This window comes from Triturus cristatus, chromosome 7 (genome assembly GCF_964204655.1).
Source record: "Triturus cristatus chromosome 7, aTriCri1.1, whole genome shotgun sequence".
NCBI classification, from domain to species: domain Eukaryota; kingdom Metazoa; phylum Chordata; class Amphibia; order Caudata; family Salamandridae; genus Triturus; species Triturus cristatus.
In genome coordinates, this window is record NC_140590.1 from 163733472 (window position 1) to 163753673 (window position 20202).

The 20202-nt window shown below is 52.3% G+C and overlaps 1 protein-coding gene and 1 long non-coding RNA gene across 6 annotated transcripts in view; one reads left to right on the forward strand and one right to left on the reverse strand.

Moving 5' to 3' along the window:
• The window catches only part of ARHGAP33 (Rho GTPase activating protein 33), a 472696-nt gene that overhangs the window by 371656 nt on the left and 80838 nt on the right, over positions 1 to 20202 (forward strand). The gene's annotated exons all lie outside the window — the stretch shown is intronic.
• The window catches only part of LOC146809124 (uncharacterized), a 340848-nt gene that overhangs the window by 128427 nt on the left and 192219 nt on the right, over positions 1 to 20202 (reverse strand). The window lies entirely within an intron of this gene.

Genomic DNA, 20202 nt, shown 5'->3' on the forward strand with positions numbered 1-20202 from the left:
GGATGACATGTTCATGGCTGGATGCAGGAGAGACACTGCCCTCATCCTCCTGGACCATGTGCTGCTTATGACATGGTTTTCCCATGGCATCCTCATTCAAGGCCTACACAGCATTGGAATCCAAGAACACACACACCAATGGATGTGCTCCTTCGTGACAAAGTACTCAGTCAGTCAGCCTGCCACCGTTCACCTCAGACACCCACGACCGATCCTCCATGAGCCCAACCTTCTTTAATGCGTACATGATCGCTCTAGCTGGGATCATTCGTGCTCACAACATCAACGTCCTCTCATACGCCAATGACATGCAATTCATTCTCTCCCTCACAGAAAAGACGCCCTATACATGAAACAAGTTCAATGCCTGCTTGTCTGAAATCACCCACTGGATGAAGAGCAACTGTCTGAAGCTGAACACTGACAAGACTGAAGTTGTGATCTTTGGGACGAGCACCTCATTGTGAGATTCCACCTGGTGGCCAACAGATCTAGGTCCGACATTCCAGCCAGAACCTCGTGATAGTTATCAACATCAAACTCAACATGACCGCCCAAGTCAAAGCAGCCACCACCTCATGGTTCAATACCCTGAAGATGCTGAGGAAGACTTGCAAATGGACTAAGTCAGCACCCGGAAAACTGTCACGCACCCCCTCGTCACAAGCAAGCTGGACTATGGGAACACCCTCTAGGCCAGGATCAACAAAAACTAACAAATGCTGCAGACCATTCAGAACACGATAGCCGGAAACACTCTCAACCTCAGCCGCTGCACTCCCATCAGACCACACCTGTAGGAGCTCCACTAGCTCCTCATACACAAAAGTACACAATCCAAGCTGTTCATCCACACTTTCAAGACACTTCATAACACTGGCCCAGCATACCACAAAAATTACATCTGCGTTTATAAACTTTCCCAGACTCCTACGCTCGTCTAGACTTCTGCTTTTAGGCATCCCATGCATACGGAAAACCAGATCTGGTGGTCAAGCCGCCTTCTACATTGCTCCTAAAGTGTGGAACGACCTGCCTCTACATATAAGAGCTTCTTCCTCACTTCTTAAATTCCGCAAGAAGCCGAAGCTCTGGCACTAGGTTATGTTAGACTCGCACCTGTTTAGCACCAGAATATCACCCGTCTCCAAATCTGCATAACATAACCAGACATGGAACCGCTACAAAACCACTGACTATTCGTGTTAGCGAATATTGAGATGGCTTTTACTGTTATGTAGCTTACATTTAGTCTGCATTTTAGCTTTTCATTTTAACTTAGCGTTGTTTTCCAATGGTGGTTTTCACATGTTTTCCCTATTGCTAGAATGTGCTGGGCACGCATTTATTCCTGACAGACATTGTCACCTTATAGTCTGCACATTTAGTTCAAGTGTCGCACAATTCTATTTTCTGTGCTCGTAGGAGACACCTCTTAAGCTTCAGTCCAATTAAACATTGTTCTACACCTCTGGCACAGTGTGATAAGCTTGCAGTTTTATTAAAAAACAGTGTCCATGTTGACGTCGGTGAGAGGTTCAATTCTCGCCGGAGTCCTCATGGAAAGCGGATTGTGAGCTGTGACTGAAATGCAGTTCACTTCATCTTGAGAAGGAAGATAGCCATGTGAGAAGTGTGCAGGCTTACACTTTCTAGACCAGATGCATTCATTAATGCACTAAGGCAGACTTCCTGACATTCAGTAGGGGGCTGGGTCATTCCAATAGGCCTGGCAGATGGGTACTCCCGACATGTTCTCTTTAGCATAGATAAATTAGTGATAGATGGGAGCAATCGTAGTAATACTGTGAACAATTAACATGGTTGAATTGTTTGTGTTTGTCACATTCTAATAATGCTTATTACAATGATGTCTTAACTTTTTAATATTCGCAGTTCATGTTTTATTCGCAGAGATTAGACCTTTTCAATAAACATTTGAAAATGCATGATCATATCTTTTCTTTGTGACACTTTGAGCATACAAAAGTGACACTCAAATGGGTAGATATGTGTTCGAGGCATATGAGCTGCAGATTACACACTTTTGCATAGATCGCCATCTGGTGTTGGGCCCGGATGTATGCAGTTTGTTTTTCCACCGTCGGGCTCGGATGTAATACTTCGCGCTCCGGTTCCGAACATTCCAGTTTGACGATCGAAGCTGAATCCTCGCTCTCCGCGGTATTGTTTAGATACTGATCTCCTCAATCGCCTTCTTCTTCGACGCACCTTCGATTCCAGTCATCGACGGCGGCCTTCGGGCCTATCCAGGCTCCGGTCCCAGCTGATGGAAAGCACTCCATTCAAGAAGTGCCCTCGCTGTGGGTCCAAATTCCCCCACACCGATCTTCATGAGGTGTGCAACCTCTGGCTCTCCCCTGAACACGAGGCTAGAGACTGTCCCGCCTGCAAGTCTTTTAGATCCAAAAAGACTATTCGAGATCGAAGGGCCAGACAAAAAATGGTGCACTCCTCGACCTCCGTTACACTCGACATCTTCGGGGACGACGTCGAAACTCCGGGACACCAGCACACCAAAGAGGACCTCGTCGGTGCTTCCGAAGCCGACGACTCTGATGTGGAGGACATCACCCCGGCGCAGAGGGTCGTGAGTAAAATACCCCCTCCCACACCCGCGCCGACACCCAAAAAGGCTTCGGTCACGCCTTCGCCTTCGGGCCTAGGCAAGACCAAAGACACTGCTTCGACCACCCCACCTTCGGGCCCGGTGACGAAGCCAAGTAAGCCTTCCGGCGGCTCGATCCAGCCTGCCAGCGGTGCCGAAAAACACCCTTCGGCACCGAAGAAAAGATCGGCCTCTACCTCGACACCGAGCTCCACACCATAGCCCTCGGTGTCCAAACCCAGCCTCCCGGTGCCGACCAAACATCATAAGGCCCTCGGCACCGACACTCCCGCGCCGAAGCCTGTCTCGGCACCAAACAAAAAATCGGAGGATCCCAAAAAGCACGGCACAGAAAAGCCTAGGAAGCCGTCGGCCCCGAAAACGTCGGCGCCGACCGAACAACCAGTGTCGCAAGAACTTTTTACACCGGATCCTTTGCAAAAGACACTTACCAAGGATCCAAAAACTGGACATTTGGCACTGTCTTCTAAAAAGAGACATTTGGACAAACCAGCTCCACCTCCGCCTCCAAAGAGGAAGGACTGTGCTACTTCCCCCTTCAGAGTGCCTTCCCCACCTCCTCCGCCTCCTCCACCCTCTCCACCTCCACCCCCTCCACCTTCTCCACGCTCCATCGCTCTCCGACCCCGTCTCCAGACCATGATGATCAGGGGGACCCATACTACAACCCAGCAGATGTGCCACAAGACCCCACCCCTACAGGATCCCCAGACCCCTGATGTCCCACAAGATGACCTCTATCCATCCAGGCCATCTCCACCAGAAGACTTACTAGGTTTTCACAACCTACTTCAGAGGGCGGCACATTATCACGGGGTAGAGCTACACACTGACCCAGTAGAGGAAGATTTCCGACTAGACACCTTTGATACTGCACATAGATCTACTGCTATACTACCTATGCTCAAAGGGGTGATAAAACATGCGCCAGAGATTTGTAAGGACCCAGTCAGGGCTAGGGTCCTAAACCCACGCATAGAAAAAAAGTATAAAGCTGCCCCCACAGATCCTGCCTACATCAAAGGGCCAGCGCAACTGGATTCCCTAGTGGTATCCACCGCACGAAAGAGATCAAATTCCCAGGCGTCAGGCGAAGCACCACCACCTGACAAGGAATCAAAGCTCCTGGACGCGTCAGGAAAACGCACTGCGTCACAGGCAGCCAATATATGACGTATCGCCAACACTCAAGCGCTATTGGCCAGATACGACAGAGCGCATTATGATGAGCTAAAAACCATCATGCACCATCTCCCATAAAAATATAAAAATAGGGCCAATGAATTAATTCAAGAGGGTAATACCATAACTAATACCTCTATACGCTGTGCCTTAGACGCAGCAGACACAGCCTCCAGGGCCATTAACACCAGTGTCCTACTCCCTCGACACGCTTGGCTGAGAGTTTCAGGCTTTAAACCTGAGGTACAAGCCTCCATATTAAACCATCCATTCAATCAGGAACATTTATTCGGTCCAAAGATAGATGAGGCCCTCGAAGATGAAAAAAGACACAGATACGGCGAAATCTATGGGAGCCCTACAGTCGCACCCTCCTAGGCGCTCCTTTCGCTGCTCTTCCTTTCGGGGCACGGGCAGAGGCGGCTACTCAGATAGCGCGTCCACGTCCTACAAATCCCCTCCTCGGTCCACCTTCACAAAAGGTTATCAAAGAGGCGGCTATAGAGGCAAAGGCAGAGGCAAAACAAACACCGCCCGCTCTGCCACACCGCCTACCCAATGACTTTCCCCTGCTCCCCCCAGACCATCCCACTCCGGTCGGGGGCAGACTACAAAATTTTCTTCACGTCTGGGAGTCCATCACATCAGACAAGTGGGTGACCCAAATTATTCGTTGAGGGTACTGCCTAGAACTCACATCTACCCCCCCCCCCCAACATTCCACCCAGGCAACGCCCAATGTCACAAGAACATTCCACGTTACTAAAACGGGAGGTAATCTCCCTCCTACAAAAACACGCAATAGAACCGGTCCCCCACGATCAGCAAAATCTAGGGGTCTACTCCCTATATTTTCTGATACCAAAAAGAGACGAGACTCTACGACCTATCTTAGATCTCCGGCCTCTAAACACATACATACATTCGGACCATTTCACATGGTAACACTTCAGCAGGTACTTCCGCTCCTCTCCCAGAACGACTTTCTCACCACACTGGACTTGAAAGACGCGTACTTTCACATTCCGGTACACCATGCCCACAGAAAGTACCTCAGATTCGTAGTGGACGGGCAACACTACCAGTTCAAAGTGCTCCCATTCGGGGTCACAACAGCACCACGGGTATTCACCAAGTGCCTAGCGGTAGAGGCGGCACACCTCAGAAGACAGCACATTCACTTCTTCCCGTATCTAGACGACTGGCTGATAAAAGCCGCGTCCTACAAACAATGTGTACACCACACCGCCACTACAATCCAACTACTTCATCAACTAGGCTTCACGGTGAACCACCAAAAGTCCCACCTGATACCATCCCACACAAAGCAATACCTCAGTGCCACCATAGACACCTCAAAAGCCATAGCCTACCCCAATCCGGCCAGGATTGCAAGCATTCAGGCTTTGCGTCAAAAAGTCCTACTTCAACACTCCCTCCCAGCAAGAGTGTTTATGCAACTGATAGGGATGATGGCCTCTTGGATTTTTATAGTGCCTCATGCAAGACTCCAGATGCGTCCACTCCAAGAGTGCTTAGCACGCCAATGGAACCAGGCCCAGGGGCAACTGACAGATCTGGTGTTGGTTGACGGTCGCACCCATCGCTCTCTGCAGTGGTGGAACACCACAAATCTTTCCAGAGGTCGACCGTTCCTGGACCCGGTACCACAAATAATCCTGACAACAGACGCATCGCTCTCCGGCTGGGGAGCTCATCTACTACACCTCACAGTGCAGGGTACATGGACGCCGCAACAAAAGTTACTCCACATCAATCATCTGGAGATACTGGCAATCTTTCTCGCCCTAAAATCCTTTCACACACAGATTTTAGGCAAGGCAGTCCTTATCCGCACAGACAACATGACCGCCATGTACTACATCCAAAAACAAGGTGGCACACACTCTCCACAGCTCTCTCAACTAGCACAGAGCATATGGAGATGGGCAATTCCACACATCTTTCTCCTAGCCCAGCATGTCCCAGGAGTCCAAAACACCATGGCAGATCTGGGAGTGGGAACTTCACCCGCAGGTTCTTCACCCGTTCTTTCAGATGTGGGGACATCCACAGATAGACTTATTCGCTACCCACAAAAACAAAAAATGCCCAAGCTTCGCCGCCAGATACCCACACCCATTGTCCAAAGGCAATGCGATCTGGATAAACTGGTCAGGCAAATATGCATACGCCTTTCCACCTCTCCCACTAATTCCATTAGTGGTGCGAAAGCTACAACAGCACTCCCTCACACTCATTCTAGTAGCTCCAACATGGGCCAGACAACCATGGTACACCACGCTGCTGGAACTCTCAGTAGTGCCACAGCAAAAATTACACCTCTCACCATGCCTCCTAACCCAGAACCATGGAGAGATCAGACACCCGGACCCAGCTCAGCTCAACCTTGCGATCTGGCTCCTGAAATCCTAGAATTCGGATACCTTAACCTTACCCCCCACCCCCCCCCCCCCCCCCGACTGTATGAATGTTATCAGAGAAGCTAGATGTCCTACCACTAGAGCCTGCTACGCTGCCAAGTGGAAAAGATTTGTTGTTTATTGCCATAACACAACCCTCTAGACGCATCCATACAGCACATCATATGCTACTCACTACACCTACAAAGATGTAACCTAGCATATACATCCATTCGGCTACACCTCGCAGCAATTGCCGCTTACTTACAAAACAGACAGCACCTATCACCTGTCATTAAAGCTTTCATGGAAGGCCTAAAACGAATAATTCCCCCCAGAGTGCCACCCTCACCTGTGTGGAACTTAAATATAGTGCTCACAAGGCTAATGGGACCGCCTTTTGAACCCTTGCATAAATGCGAACTGCAATTCCTCACATGGAAAACCGCTTTCCTTGTAGCCATCACCTCCCTTAGATGGGAAAGTGAGATACAAGCACTTACTATACAAGAACCTTTTCTCCAAATGCACCCGAACAAGTTTGTCCTACGTACAAACCCAAAATTCCTACCCAAAGTCATCTCACCCTTTCATCTAAACCAATCGGTAGAATTACCATTTTTTTTCTCGCAACCTCAAACTGTTGCAGAAAGGGCTCTACACACACTGGATGTTAAAAGGGCGTTGCTTTACTATATCCAGAGAACACCACCTTTCAGATCGACGAAGCAATTGTCTGTCTCTTTCTCTCCACCTCATAAAGGCAACCCCATCTCTAAATCGGGGATAGCTAGGTGGATTGTAAAATGCATACAGATTTGCTACCACAAAGCAAAATGCAAGCTATCTGTTCCCCCTAAAGCCCACTCTACAAGAAAGATAGGGGCTTCTATGGCTTTTCTAGGGATCCTCCCATTAGATATCTGCAAGGCAGCTACATGATCAACACCGCACACTTTCACTAAACATTACTGTGTAGATGTGCAAACCAAGCAACAAGCTAGTGTGGGCCAGGCTGTACTAAAAACACTATTTCAAACCACTGCAGCAGATACCGGTGGTCGCCGCTAAGGTTGGGAACTGCTATATAGTCTATGCAAAAGTGTGTAATCTGCAGCTCATATGCCTCGAACGGAATATGCTACTTACCAGTATGCATCTGTTCTTGGCATGTAGAGCTGCAGATCTACACACGCCCACCCGCCTCCCCGGCTACCGTTATCTGTTCCAGTCTATCTTATTTAGATACAACACACATGGGTTTCTTCACTGTTATAGCTATGCTCCATCTTTCCCTGCTGGGGAAAAACAATCTGAGGATGGAGCCGAAGCCCATGCGCAATACGAACCAAGGGAGGAGTCCCCGACCTCGTGACTTCCAAAGACTTTCCAAGAGGAAAAACAAACTGCAAACATCCGGGCCCAACACCAGATGGCGATCTATGCAAAAGTGTGTAGATCTGCAGCTCTACATGCCAAGAACAGATGCATACTGGTAAGTAGCATATTCCTTCCACTAATTCCTTGGGAATTCTAGACTCATGTTCGAGGTTACAAGAAACATCTATTACTTTGTAAGTTTTAGGAGTTTAAATGTTGTACTGTGAGCTAGCCAAACAATCCAACATTACTGTTTTGTTGATCTAAATACACAGTCCTACTAGAAGCCTAGGAACCGTATACCATTACCCATAAACAGAAAGAACAATTCAGTAGTACTTTTTCACTTTATGAAAATAAGAATATCTTGCTAGAAGTAACTTGATCTTCTAAGAGTGGAAGCTTTTTATTTTTTCACTTTGACAAGCTCAATTACTGCACAATTTAATTTATGCGCAGGCACTTTGCATGCTTACCATACAGTGCATCCACAGTCTCCTAGCCTTAACTCGATACTTGAGCTTGCTTTGTATAATTTAAGGCAAACTTTGACATGATTTTTTTAATGAAGCTTATCTAGCAACCTCTTTGCCATTTATTGCATTCATTTAGCCGCACTGAGATTTACCACACACCTTGGAAGCTCTTCAAACTTCAGGCATCACACTTCCTGTGATGCAGTTGCTCATTTTCTTGCAGTCCCCTTTGACAACCTACTGCCACAGGAAGTGTCACGGCCCAGGTCTGGGCCCGTTCCTCACCATCTTATAAAACTTTGGAAACGTTTGTGCTGCTAAAGAAAAATAGGCCTCTGTGAAGTCCCAGGAGCAGGGACGAGCTTAATTTAAAGCTGACTGGTGTTCCCCTTTAAAAAACATAATTAGAGAACGGATTGATTGCAAAGCATAGTTCAATAGACGTTGCACATTACATATAGCTTGTTGCAGCAGTGCAAATAAATTGTTTTGAGGATGTCTGCAAGTAGCAGAAGTAGACTCCGGAGCTCCCCTGGTTTAATGCCACCCCTTTCTCTCCAACTGAAATTAGAAAGCTGTCTGTTTCTTGTATGAATGGGAGAATGTATCTGGTTTATACACACTTGATGCCTTTTCTTTTTCTTATACAATTTTGCTCATTTGTTATGCCAAAAAGGGCAATCTAGATTTTTTTAGTAGCATTTTAGTTATTCGCTGAAAATGAGGTAAGCGCTTTTGTGTGTCCTGGGTTGGTGTTTGGCAATACTAGACAGTTCCTAGGGTCTCAGTGTAGGAAGCGGGGCACCAAGATTGAACTTACAAGTTAAAGAGAGATATGAGTTTTACTAAGGTGCCCCTTGTTTAGAAGGTGTGCATTTTGTTCCTCAAGTAGGCATTTTTTGAATATGATAAAGACAACTAGCCTCAGATTCCTTAACGTAGAATTATCCCCAGACGTGAGACTGGATCCGGAAAACTTTGCCACAGCATCGCTGCGCCCCGGGGGCGGTACCACGCGACCCCGCCCTTACGTCCGCGGACGTGACGTCAGCAAGGTCACATAAGTCCCACCCTGGCGCGCTGACGTCAGTTTCCTTCTTTTCCGCTTACAACGTGGATCCGGAGTGTGCTCCTTGGCCTGTTTTCGGGCCACTTTAGCTCTTTGAGTTGGGAACAGTGTACCATGCCTTCGGGCTTCCAGACGTGCACTTCTTGTGCACGTCAGATGTCGGCGATGGACCCTCACACTATATCTGTATGTGGTGCTTGGGCGAGCCCCACGACTCTACGGACTGCGAGCGTTGTCAGCATCTGAAGCCGAAGTCCCGGTGGGAGCGCCGGATGAAGTTGCTGTCGGCCCGCTTGTCCAGATCGGTGTCGCAGCGTCCGTCTCCTACCTCGGACGGGTCCAGGGGCCACCGTTTCTGGCTGTGGCATCGTCCTTCACCGAGGCCCCATGGGCGTTGTTCGCCCGCTGGTAAGTCTTGCAGCTTGCCGCCGAGGCCCTGTCCTCCTTTGGCAGAGGGCGCTGGTCCCTCCCTGGACGTGCGCCCTTATATGTCGCCACCCTATCCGCAGTTTCCCGGTGTTGGGGCGACGAGGGCCCAAATGAAAGCCTACGCTATAGCTCTGCAGGCTTCTCTGAGCCCTCCTCCTCCTGTGATGTCCGTAGATTCCTCGCCATGCGCGGAGCCTTCTGCGGACTCGCCGGCGGCTTCGCACCTGGCGCCGACTAGTTCGGCTTCAGGTTTTGGAGGTGTGGTGCTGTCTAGGTGCGGCCCTTCGGGGTTTCCCTCCTCGGTCCATGGCGTCCCGACCTCGCCGCAATGCCCTGTGGGGTTTCCTGCGGTGTTGCAGGAGGGCGCTGGGACTCGGGGCACTCCCCCAAAGCCCCCCTCGGTCCTCTGGGCAGGCGACTGTCTTCCCGGAGGCTGACCCGACGCCTCTCCGGCGTCAACGGCTTTCCTCCCCGGTGCAAGTGGTGCCGCGGGTGGAGGCCGGGACCCGGGATGCTTCCCCTGGCCCCTCTCGGTCCTTGGTGCAGGCTGCTGCCTCGTCGATGGCCGAGCCGGCACCTTTTCGGCGCCGTTCATTGGCCGCTTCGGCTTCGACTCCCACACCCTTTCCGATGCGGCACGTGGTGGTGGTCGACCCGGTGCCGGGCAAAGATCCATCGGTGCCTGTGGTGGACTCCCCGGCGCCGTCCTGACGTTGGATCGTCGACTCCTCTCCGGATGTCCCTTCCTCACCAGAGGGTTATCGTCTCCTCTTCACCGGAGACTGGGCGCCACGTCGTGGCTTTTTCTCCGGCGGATTCCAGGGCGGGTTCTACGCCATCTCCACGTCCCCACTGCAGTTGTCTGCCCTGCAGGTTTCTCCGCCCTCTCCAGAGACCCCTCAGGTTCCCCACTCGTCCGTGGGTTTCCCGGGGCTGGTCTTTTCTCCCTCCAGTGGGGCATGGGGAAGGGCGTCTTAGCTTGCAGCCTTCGCCCACGGAGGAGTTGCTTTCCCCCCCCCACTACGCCCTACGGAGGCGAGTGTGGCCTTTGTCCGGGCCATTTCCACGGCCACTGGCATTCTGCAAATGGGCAATCCGGTTGCCTCACTCCCTACGGACCACTTGTTAGAGGTTCTCCACCAGGGCTCTGGTGGAGGGGAGCCGCTTCTCCCTTTTGAAGCGTCGCTCCATAACTCTCTTCTGGGGGTGCCCTGCCACAGGGGATCTGGTGCCTCAACCGCTCCTTCACCGTCCTGCTCCGCATGATCCAGTTTGCCTTTTTTCCCACCCCTCGGCCCTGTCCTGCCGGCTCCTTTTCCTTCCTTGCCTTCAGTGCTGCTTCCGCCGTCACGGGAGGCTCGGTGGCTGGACTCCTGGGGGCGCAACATTTTCGCCTCCACTAGCGCTGCTCTGCGTGCACTCAACACTGTGTGTTGGCCAGGGCTACTTCCGATCTGTGGGATTCCGCGGAGTCCCTTCTGTCTCGCGCCTCCCAAGAGGGTGCCCACGCTGATCTGCGGCACCATATGCGGGATGGTAGGGAGTTAGCTACTGTCATTCTCCGTTCGGCCTTGGACGTCTCTGATTCCCTCGGCTGTGCTATGGCGATTTCCATGGCCCTCCGCTGCCATGCTTGGCTGCGGGATGGTGTATTTCCAGAGAATGTTCAGGAGCGTCTTGTGGATTTACCTTTTGATGGAACTCTGTTGTTTCACACCCATGCGGACTCAGCTATTCAGAGACTCCTTGCGGGGCTCCGTCCCCCTCCCCCTCCGTAAGCTCGGCCCTCCGGCGCTTTATGGGAGGCGTTATCCCTCCTTTGTCTTTGGGGCCTTAGGTTTTGGTTGGCCTGCTGTGTGCGGCTTTGAATGCCTTCAGGGCCTTTCAGTTGGCCCCTCTATTCTTTTGGCTGCTGGTTCAGCCCTTCAGCTTGTTGTGTTTTTTGCTGTTAAGTGCAGCTGTATAGGTCCTTGGGTGTGCCTCAGCCCTTAGCTCTTTACAGGGGATACAACACTCCTTGATGGTGTTGTCTTTGGGTGATTTGTCGTTACTCATCTGTTCTGGACTTGTTGCCCTTCACTGTTATAGATTGTCTGCCGCAACATTTTTCACATGTTTTTCTGCCTCCAGGGCGGATATCGCCTTCGCTTTGCAGGGTTGCTTCTCAGAGCAGTGCTCTGCTCTTTCCTTTCCATGACTTTCAGTAACGCAGTGCTTGGCACTGTCCCTAATGGTGCTGTTCCTCACCATTCACTTCTTCCTTTTTTGTTTTACTGGTTTTTCAGACACTGTTCCCATACTCTCACAGTTTTGTTTGTGATGGCTCCGCGTTGTGGTGCGGAAAAGTTCTCAGAAGAAAACTGACCTCCGTGCGCCGGGGTGGGACTTATGTGACCTCGCTGATGTCACGTCTGCGGATGACGTCAGGGCGAGGTCGTGTGGTACCGCCCCCGGCGCACAGAGATGCTGTGGCAAAGTTTTCCGGATCCAGTCTCACGCCTGGGGATAATTCTACATCTGAAAGAGACACGTTAGTGATAGATTCCTTAACTTAGAATATTCCCCATGCGTCATTCTGGATCCGGAATGTTTTCTGCTTAGCAGTACCCCTGCGCGACAGTAGGTGGCGCCGTGCGGCTCCGCGCCCGTTACTGGCGTCGTACGTGCCGGGATGACGTCACGGATACTACTTGTGCTGACGTCAGTTCTTTCTTTTTCCGCGCCAAAAGCGTGGATCCAGATTGAGCACGTACCCCGGTCAATTTTTGACCGCTTTTTTGAGACTTTTGTCTCCTCTTGTCTCCTGGTGCACGTAGGGATGCCCGGCTTTAAGTCTTGTGGGCCGTGCTGCCGTAATATGTCAGTGGCGGACCCCGAAGGCCTTGCAGGAGCGGCACCGGAAGTTGCTGGAGGTCCGGCACTCCTCTCACCGCCGCTCCGGGTCTAGGGGCCGTTCGCGGGACCGCTCGCGGGACCGGAGCAGTCACTTCTCTGACTCTAAGCCTTCACCTTCAGATTCCGGTAAGCAACGCCATAAGAAGAAGTCGAAGAAGCGTGTTCGCTCTCCGACGCCCCCCCGTCACTCCCTGGAGGCATATGATGGGGACAGGGGCTCCGCCCCTGCGGCTCCTTCGGAGCCTGGGACTCCTGCAGCCTACCCGCTATTCCCGGGTCCGTCGGCGACTCCCGAACAGATGCAAGAGTTTCTTGCTGCCATGGACCGCCTGTTTAGGCCTCGGGCTCCCGCCGGCGGGCCACGTGGTCCCGTGTCCAGATCCTGTTGACCCGACAGCACCGCCTCTGGCGCCGCGCCGGAGCCACTGGATCCAGCACCCGCGGCTCTGGCCCCGGGTCCACAAGGTGCAGCGCCACTGGCTCCGGCCCCGGCACTGTCCTTGGCTCCGGCCCCAGTGCCGCCCCTGGCTCCGCCACAGGCACCACACTTGGCTCCGCCACAGGCACCGCACTGGGTGCCGTTTATCCCGCCCCTGCCCCGGTTCTCGGACCATTTTGATCCGACCTGGTATCCTCATTGGAATGCGGTTCCGGTTCGGCCCCGGCCGGCGCCGCTCTCGGTGCCACTCCCGGCGCCGCTGGCCCCCTCTCCGGCCCTGCTGCCACTGGGATGAGGACTGGGACGGCTCCAAGGACCCCCTTGCGCGGCGGTGTGACTCCGAGCAGGATTGGGTGGATGACCTTCAAGATGCAGGTGAACTTGATGTGTCTTCTGACCCGAGGTTTGCCTCCCCTCTGCCTACTATGGAAGAGGGCGCTTCCTACACTATGGTGCTGCGGAGGCTCTCCATCTCGACCTCCCTACGGTGGCCCTTAAGACCAACCTCCTTACGGAGGTGCTCCAGATGGCATCTACGGTGTCGGAAACGCTGCTCCCTTTCAATTAGGCCCTTACCGAAATCCTCTTGGGCACTTGGTTGCGGCCGGCCTCTGGGGCAGCGGTGGATAAGAACGTCACTAGGCGTCATCTCCTGGCACCTGGTGACCCTGTCTTCTTGACCACTCACCCCACGCCTGAGAGCCTGGTCATTCAGGCCTCGTCGTCGCCTTTCCCACAGCTCCGCCGGATAAGCACTCTAAGAAGCTGGACCAATATGGCAAGAGGTTGTTCTCCTTGGCCAGCTTGGGGTTGCAGGGCGATTTCGACGACTGTTGCGTTGCGGCGTCATGCCTGGTTGCGGTCTACCGGGTTCTCGCTTGATGTCCAGAGCTCGCTCATGGACATGCCCTTTGATGGCTCTCGCCTCTTTGGCGACAAGTCGGACAGTGCCCTGGAGCGCTTTAAGGACTCACGGGCCACGGCGAAGTCTTCGGGTCTTTCCACTAAGAGCCTTGCCACGCCTGGGTTTCGTTCCTTTCGTGGCCAGGGTAAAGGCGCTCAGACGCGCTCCTCCGCAAAGCTTGGGCAGAACCTGCCTCAGCGTGGCTGCGGACGTGGCTTCCGCAGGGGCGGGTCTGGTAACCAGTGGGCGGGGCAGTCCACCTCCGCACCCGAGGCTTCCACCTCCAAGCCTTCCTAATCCGAGCTTCAAGGGGCACCCCATGCCGGTTGGAGGCAGGGTCCGTCACCACCTCCACCACTGGCGTGGTATCACTTCAGACAAGTGGGTGCTGCAGATAATCTGCCAAGGTTACTTACTCCCCTTTCTGTCCTCCCCTCCAGCCATGCCACCACGGTACCACCGCATGTCGGGGGATCATTTGGCACTTCTCCGTCAGGAAGTCACGGCCCTCCTGGCCAAGGGGGCCATAGAGTACATTCCCGATCAGGAAGTAGGGAGTGGTTGCTATTAACACTACTTCCTGGTCCCCAAGAAGGACAAGAGGGGCCTGCGCCCCATCTTGGACCTCAGGGACGTCAATCGCTTCCTCCGGAAGGAGAAGTTCAAGATGCTGACTCTGGCTCAGGTCCTGTCTGCCCTGGACCCTGGAGACTGGAAGGTAGCGTTGGACTTGCAGGACGCATTTTTCACATTCCCGTCCTGCCGGCCCACCGGCGTTACCTGCGGGTCACGGTAGGCCAGGAGTATTTTTATTTTGCCGTGCTCCCCTTCGGCCTTACCAGCGCCCCTCGGGTGTTCACGAAAGTGATGGCGGTGGTCGCAGCTCATCTGCGCAGGTCAGGCGTGTCAGTCTTCCCCTACCTCGACGACTGGCTGCTGAAGGCGGGCTCGCCCCAAGCAGTTGTCTCCCACCTCCAGACTACGGCAGACCTCCATATCAACCTTTTGGAGCTGCGGGCGATCCGGCTTGCACTGAAGGCATTCCTTCCCTCTGTCCGGGGAAGTGTAGTGCAGGTGTTCACGGACAACACCACCGCCATGTGGTATTGCAACAAACAGGGCGGGGTGGGGTCGTAGACCCTATGTCAGGAGGCTCTGCGCCTCTGGACATGGATGGGACATCAAGGCATTACCTTGGTGGTTCAACACCTGGCAGGTTCTCTAAACGCCAGGGCGGACGAACTCAGCCGCCGGTGCATGGCGGATCACGAGTGGCGTCTGAACTTGGACGTAGCGCAAGGTCTCTTTCTGCGATGGGGAGAGCCTTGGTTAGATCTATTCGCCACCAAAGAGAACGCGCAATGTCATCAGTTCTGCGCGTTGGAATTTCCAAGGCGGCATTTGCTCGGAGAAGCTTTTCGTCTCGAGTGGAGCTGCGGTCTGTTGTACGCCTTTCCGCTTATACCACTTCTGCCCAGAATTCTGAAGAAGATCAGGCGCGACCGGGCCCAAGTTATTCTTGTGGCTCCGGACTGGGCTCGAAGAGTATGGTATCCCGAGCTACTCAGTATGAGCATTGATCCCCTGATCCGTCTGCCTCTTCGGGAGGATCTTCTGTCGCAGCAGCAGGGGACGGTCCTCCACCCGAACCTGTCCAGCCTCCACCTCCATGCTTGGAGATTGAGCGGCGACAGTTGACACCTTTAGATCTTTCTCCCGAAGTCTGTGATGTCATCCTGGCAGCCAAGCGTCCCTCCACTAAAACGGTGTACGCCTGTAGGTGGAACAGATTTGTGGCATGGTGCACAGTTAAGACTGTGTATCCCCTTTCTGCCCCTCTTTCTGAGGTTCTTCTTTTCCTTCTCCCTTTGGCCCAGCAGGGCTCTGCTCTGGGCACTGTTCAAGGTTATCTTTTGGCCATCTCTGCCTTTCTACGGCTTCCAGATCAGCCTTCTCTTTTTACGTCCCCGGTTGTTAACCATTTTCTTAAGGGCATTACGCATACGTTCGCACCTGTGCCCTTCATAAGGCCTCAGTGGGACTTGAATCTTGTCTTGACTTTTCTGATGTGCGCTCCCTTTGAGCTCCTTCATAACTGTCCTTTGCGTCTTCTTACTCTCAAGACTGCTTTCCTGGTAGCTATCACCTCTGCTAGGAGAGTGAGTGAGCTCCAGGCTCTTTCTTCCAAACCTCCTTTCCTTTCTGTTCATCCGGACAAAGTGGTTCTGAGTACACGTCCTTCTTTCTTGCCAAAGGTTGTCACGCCCTTCCACATCGGGTAGACAATCACTTTGCCCACCTTTTTCCGCCTCCGCATCCTTCAAGGGAAGAGGAGCGGCTCCACCGCCTGGACCCAAAACGTACGCTCGCATTCTATCTGCAGCGTACACAGCAGTTCCGGGTGGATGATCCGCTCTTTGTTGCCTGCGTGGGTGCCAAAAGAGGTCGGTCGGCGCACAAACGGACCATCTCCCGGTGGGTTGTTCTGTGCATCAAAGCCTGTTACTCCTTGGCCAAGAAGGAGCCTCCTGTGGGACTGTGTGCCCATTCGACCAGGGTAACTGCAGCCACTACTGCCTTGGGACGCGGTGTCCCCTTGCAGGATATTTGTCAGGCAACCACGTGGGCCTCTCTGCACACGTTTACCAAGCACTACTGCCTTGACAGTCGGGTCCGGAGAGACGGCTTCTTTGGCCGTTCAGTTCTCCGTGACTTTCTGGTGTAATCTTTTTCGCAGACCCACAACCGGGGTTGGTATTGCTGGGGTATCTTTTCTAAGGTAAGGAATCTATCACTAACATGTCTCTTTCAGATGCACAAGTTACTACTTGTGTAACGATATATCTGTAAGAGACATTAGTTAGTGATAGACTCCTTACCGCCCCACCCGTCCTCCCCGTTCTGCGAACTGATTACTAGGGTTGAGGTCATCTCCTTTCAGGGCCCTAGTTTTATGCACCAAAGGTCAGTTTCTCGCATGGCTCTGTGTTTTGGCGCGGAAAGTTGTGTACATAACTGACGTGAGCGCTCATGGGTGGCGCCTAAGTAGCCTCCGTGACGTCATCCCGGCGCGCACGACGCCAGTGAGGGGCGCGGAGCCGCACTGCGCCACCTACTGGCGCGCAGGGGTACTGCGAAGCAGAAAACTTTCCGGATCCAGACTGACGCCTGGGGAATATTCTAAGGTAAGGAATCTATCACTAACTAATGTCTCTTACAGATATATCGTTACACAAGTAGTAACTTGTGCGTTAAGAAATCTGCGGCTAGAATCGTCTCTACCAGATACATCGTTACCGAAGGTAAGTAACTTGTACTTTTTATGAATGCACGGCACAGATGGAGTGTGCTGACTTATTTCCTGAATGTGGATGATGTGAGGTATACTGTAGGAAAGTGGCTCTGTATATACTGTTCCCAAATAGGTACAGTGTGCACAGAGTCCACAGTCCCCAGAGGTTTGGCAGAGGCTAAAGTTAGATATACCCTTACTCTCTAAAGTGGTAGCTTGGTCGAGCAGTAAGGCAGTATCAGAGGACAGTGTAAAGCATTTTTTGTACACACTCAGTCAGCAAATGGTCTCACACACTCAATAACTGAACTCTAGGCCAAATGGTTTTTGTGTAAAAATAAGTAGTTTTATTTTAGAACCAACAATAGGTATCAAAATATACTTTCTCAGATTGAGAGGCTTTAGGTAAATACCTTTCAATAGGCAATAGACTTTGGATGCAATAGATAGTTGTTGCAATAGGCAACACAATTATACATTGAGCTCAATGGGAATTTCTAGTAAAATGCAATAGATTACTTTTCGGATTACTTTTCTTACCACAAGACTGGATCCTAGATTCAGTCCTGGGACAGTTCCTGTAAACAGTTGGGTAAAGGCGTTTTGGGTACAGTAGTGATTTTTAAGTAATATTATTGTATTTTAAAAGTTGACACAAACTTTTTCAGCAAAAGTCAGGCAATGTTATCCTATGGAAGGAAATTCAAGTTACCGGTAAAGTATGTTCTTGTTACTTTTGTAATCCAGTGCTGGGCTCCTAGGTTCAGCACTTGGACATCTATCTAAAACAGGTAAGTAATTACGTTTTCACAATTGGTGCGATTTTTAAAGAATATTTGTAGTTAGCAAAAATCGACACTTAGAAGAAATTACACAATGGTTTCCTATGGAAGAAAATTGGGTTAGAGGTAACTATGGTTGTAATTACTTTTCAAGGTCAGTGCTGGGCACCAAGATCCAGCGCTGGGATCTCTCCTGATAGCAGGTGAGTATTTTCGTTTTCGTTACTCGGTTGATTTTAGGTGAATATTTTAAAGTTTAGAAACTCCACACTTGGAAGAATTTCCAAGTGAAACCAGTCAATGTTACCCTATGGAGGAAAAGAGTTATCGGCTTTTGGGTGAGTACTTGACTGGCAGAGTTGAGGTTCTGGGCATAGACTCAGGGGTCTTCCAGGGTCGGGTCAGTACAGTTGTTACACCCTCACCGGCACTGGGACAGCCGGGTGCAGAGTGTGTTAGGCCCAATGTTATCCTATGGGAGGCATGGGGCCTTTGGTTGGTGGCTGCTGGCTAGCAGGCCACTCGGCTGTGGGAGCTGGGCTTCTGGTCACTTTGTCAGGGCAAATGGGGTAGACGAGTAGACTAGAGATTGCACTGCCAGGGGCACTCGGGCGGCTGGGTGCAGAGTGCTTTTGAGCCGTCGGGCGCTCAATGGATTGCAATGGAGAAGGTCTCAAAAACTAACAAAGGCTGCAAGCTTGGGACGAAGATTCTTCAGGTGTGACCACCACTTCGAGAGGTAAGTTGGGTAGCTGGAGGATAGGTATGCACCCAGGAGTGGGGCACAGGGGGCCGCCGGGTGCAAGGGTGCATTTTGGTGTCGGGAAAATCTTACCCTCTGCCGGTCGTGGTTGGAGGGGTCCCTGGTTCTGAGGCTGCAGGCGTCGTCTGGAGCAGCGAGGTGGGTCCTTGGGTGCTGGATTCGGGGCCACAGTCACCGGGGGGACGTCCTCTGGGTCTTGGTCCACTCCAGCAAAGGCCAGGCTTGGTGGGTGCAGAGTGTGCAGGGTTCACGGTTCCTGGCTGGTGCCAGGGGTCAGTTACTTGCTTTGAGCAGTGCCTCTGCTCGTGGGTGTCCCAGATGCTTAGAGTCACAAGGTAGCCAGGTCCTCCGGGGTTTGTAAGGTTGCTGGCCACGGGAGATGCCGGGATTTAGCAGGAGGAAGTTCGAGGGTCGACAGGCCGGTAGGGCTGGGACCAAAGCAGTTGGTGTCTTCCTCTTGTTAGCAGCTGCACGGCAGGTCTTCTTGTTTCTTGATCTTCTTTGCTGTTTCGGAATCTAGATCTAAGGAAGGAAGGTTCAGGGTGCCCCTAAATACTAAATTTAGGGGTGTTACAGGTAGGTAAAGAGCAGGGACCACTGGGTCCCTGCATTGGGGTGCGTACACCCCCTATCCTGCCACTCTCCTGTGGGGGGGGGGGGCAGTGGCCTAGTCCTGATTGGGCAGGGCTCCCCATCCCCCACCTGAGGGGTGGGAGTTGGCAGAGGCTGGCACATCCCCTGTCCTTCCTTGGGGTTTCTGACCAGTCTTCCCGCCAGAGTGGGGGTTTAGAACCGGTAGGGGCCAGTTGAGTACAACAAGTGGCCTGGAGAAGCTCACAAAGGCGGCATGCCTTTGAAGCTTCCCCTGCCCATCCTGGGGGAGGAGACCTAGCACCTCGACCAGGATGTGCATTGTTGCAGGCCCAGCAGAGCGGATGGCTCTCTACCCAGGGGTCCAGCAACATGTCTGCTGTGTGGCAGCCTAGGCAGCCCCTCAGACAAGACGTGGGTTGTAGGTTAGGTTCAGGGGACATCTCTAAGATGCCCTCTGTCATGCATTGTACATTAAATCCTGCACTGGCATCAGTGCGGGTTTAATGTGCTGAGAAGTTTGATACCAAACTTCCTAGTCTTCAGTGGAGCCATCATGGTGCTGTGGAGTTCGTGTTGATGATCTCCCTGCACCATATACTCTTGAATGACAGCACTGCACTTACAGTGCCCAGGAATGGACCTGGTTACTGTAGGGGCACAGGGCCCATGCTCCAGTACCCACACCACTGGCATAGGGCACCCAGCTAGAGGGGTGGCTGATGTATGCTAGGGCAGTGTGTGTTGTGGGCATGGCACGCAGGGATGTGTGCCATGTCGACTCGGTTTTGTTCTATACCCAGGCACTCAGCCTGCAAGGGCAGTGTGGTTGTGTCAGGGTACAGGACCTCTAAGGGTGGCACAATAAGTGCTGCAGCCCTTAGGGACACAATCTGTGTAATGGATAACCCAATATACCCTTGAGGG